This window comes from Salmo trutta, chromosome 37 (genome assembly GCF_901001165.1).
Source record: "Salmo trutta chromosome 37, fSalTru1.1, whole genome shotgun sequence".
Lineage (NCBI taxonomy): Eukaryota > Metazoa > Chordata > Actinopteri > Salmoniformes > Salmonidae > Salmo > Salmo trutta.
The window spans coordinates 7,053,426-7,058,566 of record NC_042993.1 but is presented as its reverse complement, the minus strand read 5'-3'; positions in this window follow the sequence as shown (position 1 = coordinate 7,058,566).

The following is a 5,141-nucleotide window of genomic DNA, read 5'->3' as shown; positions in this document are numbered from 1 at the left end:
AGAGAGAGAGAGAGAGAGAGAGAGAAAGAAAGAGGGATTGAGTGAGAGAGAGAGCCAAGAGAGAAAGAAAGGAAGAATGCAAAGGGGGGACAAGTGAGTGGGCATGAGTCCAGTGTTGGTCACTGAAAAGCTTAGTGACAAAACAGAGAGAGAGAGAGAGAGAGAGACAGACAGACAGACAGACAGACAGACAGACAGACAGACAGACAGACAGACAGACAGACAGACAGACAGACAAAGAAAGAAAGAAAGAAAGAAAGAAAGAAAGAAAGAAAGAAAGAAAGAGAGAGAGAGAGAAAGAGAGAGGGAAAAATGAAAGAGTGAGTGAAGGGGGAGAATTAAAATAATAGTGGAGTATAGAGAATGGGGAGAGTGGAGGGGGTTGGAGAATTTGTGTGAGTGAAAGAGAGTGCTAGAGAAAGAGAGATAGAAAGAGAGGGAGCGCGAGTGAAAGAGTGAAAGAGTGAGAGGGGGTAGCCGGACGTATTGCTAAACTCTGTCTGGGTTTGTTGATGTATGAGCTTTGAACAGAAGTAGACTAATCCATCCATTGGTAATCTAGATAACTCCTGTACATCGGTGAGAAACAAGTGGGCATGTTGGCATGCGTGTGTGTGTGTGTGTGTGTGTGTGTGTGTGTGTGTGTGTGTGTGTGTGTGTGTGTGTGTGTGTGTGTGTGTGTGTGTGTGTGTGTGTGTGTGTGTGTGTGTGCGTGTCTTATTTGTTTGTTTTCAGTTTAATGCAACATTAATTTCTCAGAACAAGCTGTCATTAGCGTTTGCATGAAGCACTGGGCAGCAGGACAGATTATGACAGAGGGAGACAGAGGGAGACAGAGGGAGACAGAGGGAGACAGAGGGAGACAGAGGGAGACAGAGGGAGACAGAGGGAGACAGAGAGAGACAGAGGGAGACAGAGGGAGACAGAGGGAGACAAAGGGAGACAGAGGGAGACAGAGGGAGACAGAGGGAGACAGAGAGAGACAGAGAGAGACAGAGGGAGACAGAGGGAGACAGAGGGAGACAGAGGGAGGGATGGGGAGGAACAGACCTGCTTTAGGACCCAGAAGGATGGGGAGAAAGAGAGACCTGTTTTAGGACCCAGAAGGATGGGGAGAGACAGACCTGCTTTAGGACCCAGAAGGATGGGGAGAGACAGACCTGCTTTAGGACCCAGAAGGATGGGGAGAGACAGACCTGCTTTAGGACCCAGAAGGACGGGGAGAGACAGACCTGCTTTAGGACCCAGAAGGATGGGGAGAGACAGACCTGCTTTAGGACCCAGAAGGATGGGGAGAGACAGACCTGCTTTAGGACCCAGAAGGACGGGGAGAGACAGACCTGCTTTAGGACCCAGAAGGATGGGGAGAGACAGACCTGTTTTAGGACCCAGAAGGATGGGGAGAGACAGACCTGCTTTAGGACCCAGAAGGACGGGGAGAGACAGACCTGCTTTAGGACCCAGAAGGATGGGGAGAGACAGACCTGCTTTAGGACCCAGAAGGATGGGGATGAACAGACCTGCTTTAGATCCCAGAGGAATGGCCACTCTGCTCCGCTGTGTCTTCAAGTTAGGAAAAGGTCCTTTAAGAAATATTAGAGTAGAATGAAGTTGCCCATAGGCACTGATCTAAAGTCAGTTCTGAGTTTCCCTCCTACACTTAGGCTACTTAGGTTAGGATTTGGTGAAGATACACTGATCCTAGATCTGTGCCTTGGCAACCCCTATCTGGTGCCAGATTGTCTTCTTCATGACCAATATACTAGTGTTTGAAAAGAGAGGAATAAACCACATCCAAAGCAACAACTACAGGCCTGAACTGTTACCTTGGGAACGATGACACACACACACACACACACACACACATAGATTCATGCTATACACATCACAACTGCTGTTACAAGACTCTTATTTACTGTTGCTAATACTGCACCATTTAAACACTTGGCCCCAATCCCCCTTTCCCTGATGTGTAAATATTGTACTATAAATTGTGCCTTCCTGTATACTTATGCTAAAAATGTATTTTATCCTGCTGAGCCATTTCCTTTGAGTTCGTATTATTATGTTTTATTATTTATTTTTGGTGTTGGATTGTCGAGAAGGAACCTGCAAGTAAGCATTTCGATGGACGGTGTATATCGTGTATCGTTAAATAAAGGATAATTAACATCAAAAAATACATACAACTAATAAAACGTGAAAGGTGAAACTTGAAAGTGAGAACAGAGCCCTCTAGCGTTGGTAAGTGGCAAGAACAATAGTGTTTCGTCATGTGCAGCAGCAACAGGACATTTGTACAACGTATGCAAATCCTTGACGCATGAAAACAATTGTAGACGCCAGGGGGAGCCCTGTTCACACAATATTGTGGATGGAGTTCTATCAACAATAGAAAGGACACTTCGGGTCCTCTCTGTTTTGCCAGGAAATGTACATATTTTAAAACATATCTGCTATTTGCATATTATATTTGGGGGGAGATATTATTTCCATAAAACCACTGAATATGGCTAGCATATTGCTATATATAATGCTGACCACAAGTCTGTTGTTGTGAGATATGTACAGTTGGTTTGGGACTCATGTGAATGCCTGGACCACCAAAATATTTGGACGTTTTCTATTGTCTATGTGTTGTCTTGGTAGGCGTAAATTCAACAACTAGGCCTAGAGCTAAAGCCTAGAACTTTTCATCTCTCGTATCAACGGTATTTTTCTTTTTACAACGCCCATTAATAACAACCTACATCCTTTCCTCTTCCAGTTTGCTCTCAGCACTGTGTTGTTGGCCGTTCAAACGTGCAACCATTGAATAATGTTATGCAATTGCCATGACCTCTAGCAGCTTTCTATTGGCTCAGCAACATCATAGGGGGCGTGGCGAATAACTTTCTCCGTATACCATTGGTTACACATGTGTAAAGGGGGCGTGGCCTATTGGCTTCATTCACAAATCTCCGCTTGAGCGCTTCTTGTTCATGAGAGCGAGGAACTTAAAGAACCCGGCACATCTACAGAGCGACACGTTTCCGGATCAGCAGTGTGTATTTGCCCTCCATTAGTTTATTCCTGCAGTCGTTATCATATCATCAGAACACAGAGATTAAATAGATAACATTCCTGTGTGTTCTCTGCTTGCCAAACTGTTGTTATGGAATGTGATCTCCCACAGCCAAACAATGTGCAGGTGCCAGGTGCAGACCACGTGAGAACACACAGCCTGGAGAGAGAGAAGGCTAGTTAGTGTCTGATGTCCCCCTCTAGTCCTCTGGCTTGGCTGTCTAATAGGAGCTTGATACAGCACTGTTAAACTGGGATAGAGAGAGAAGGCTAGTTAGTGTCTGATGTCCCCCTCTAGTCCTCTGGCTTGGCTGTCTAATAGGAGCCTGATACAGCACTGTTAAACTGGGATAGAGAGAGAAGGCTAGTTAGTGTCTGATGTCCCCCTCTAGTCCTCTGGCTTGGCTGTCTAATAGGAGCTTGATACAGCACTGTTAAACTGGGATAGAGAGAGAAGGCTAGTTAGTGTCTGATGTCCCCCTCTAGTCCTCTGGCTTGGCTGTCTAATAGGAGCCTGATACAGCACTGTTAAACTGGGATAGAGAGAGAAGGCTAGTTAGTGTCTGATGTCCCCCTCTAGTCCTCTGGCTTGGCTGTCTAATAGGAGCCTGATACAGCACTGTTAAACTGGGATAGAGAGAGAAGGCTAGTTAGTGTCTGATGTCCTCCTCTAGTCCTCTGGCTTGGCTGTCTAATAGGAGCCTGATACAGCACTGTTAAACTGGGATAGAGAGAGAAGGCTAGTTAGTGTCTGATGTCCCCCTCTAGTCCTCTGGCTTGGCTGTCTAATAGGAGCCTGATACAGCACTGTTAAACTGGGATAGAGAGAGAAGGCTAGTTAGTGTCTGATGTCCCCCTCTAGTCCTCTGGCTTGGCTGTCTAATAGGAGCCTGATACAGCACTGTTAAACTGGGATAGAGAGAGAAGGCTAGTTAGTGTCTGATGTCCTCCTCTAGTCCTCTGGCTTGGCTGTCTAATAGGAGCCTGATACAGCACTGTTAAACTGGGATAGAGAGAGAAGGCTAGTTAGTGTCTGATGTCCCCCTCTAGTCCTCTGGCTTGGCTGTCTAATAGGAGCTTGATACAGCACTGTTAAACTGGGATAGAGAGAGAAGGCTAGTTAGTGTCTGATGTCCCCCTCTAGTCCTCTGGCTTGGCTGTCTAATAGGAGCTTGATACAGCACTGTTAAACTGGGATAGAGAGAGAAGGCTAGTTAGTGTCTGATGTCCTCCTCTAGTCCTCTGGCTTGGCTGTCTAATAGGAGCCTGATACAGCACTGTTAAACTGGGATAGAGAGAGAAGGCTAGTTAGTGTCTGATGTCCCCCTCTAGTCCTCTGGCTTGGCTGTCTAATAGGAGCTTGATACAGCACTGTTAAACTGGGATAGAGAGAGAAGGCTAGTTAGTGTCTGATGTCCCCCTCTAGTCCTCTGGCTTGGCTGTCTAATAGGAGCCTGATACAGCACTGTTAAACTGGGATAGAGAGAGAAGGCTAGTTAGTGTCTGATGTCCCCCTCTAGTCCTCTGGCTTGGCTGTCTAATAGGAGCCTGATACAGCACTGTTAAACTGGGATAGAGAGAGAAGGCTAGTTAGTGTCTGATGTCCCCCTCTAGTCCTCTGGCTTGGCTGTCTAATAGGAGCCTGATACAGCACTGTTAAACTGGGATAGAGAGAGAAGGCTAGTTAGTGTCTGATGTCCTCCTCTAGTCCTCTGGCTTGGCTGTCTAATAGGAGCCTGATACAGCACTGTTAAACTGGGATAGAGAGAGAAGGCTAGTTAGTGTCTGATGTCCCCCTCTAGTCCTCTGGCTTGGCTGTCTAATAGGAGCCTGATACAGCACTGTTAAACTGGGATAGAGAGAGAAGGCTAGTTAGTGTCTGATGTCCCCCTCTAGTCCTCTGGCTTGGCTGTCTAATAGGAGCCTGATACAGCACTGTTAAACTGGGATAGAGAGAGAAGGCTAGTTAGTGTCTGATGTCCTCCTCTAGTCCTCTGGCTTGGCTGTCTAATAGGAGCCTGATACAGCACTGTTAAACTGGGATAGAGAGAGAAGGCTAGTTAGTGTCTGATGTCCCC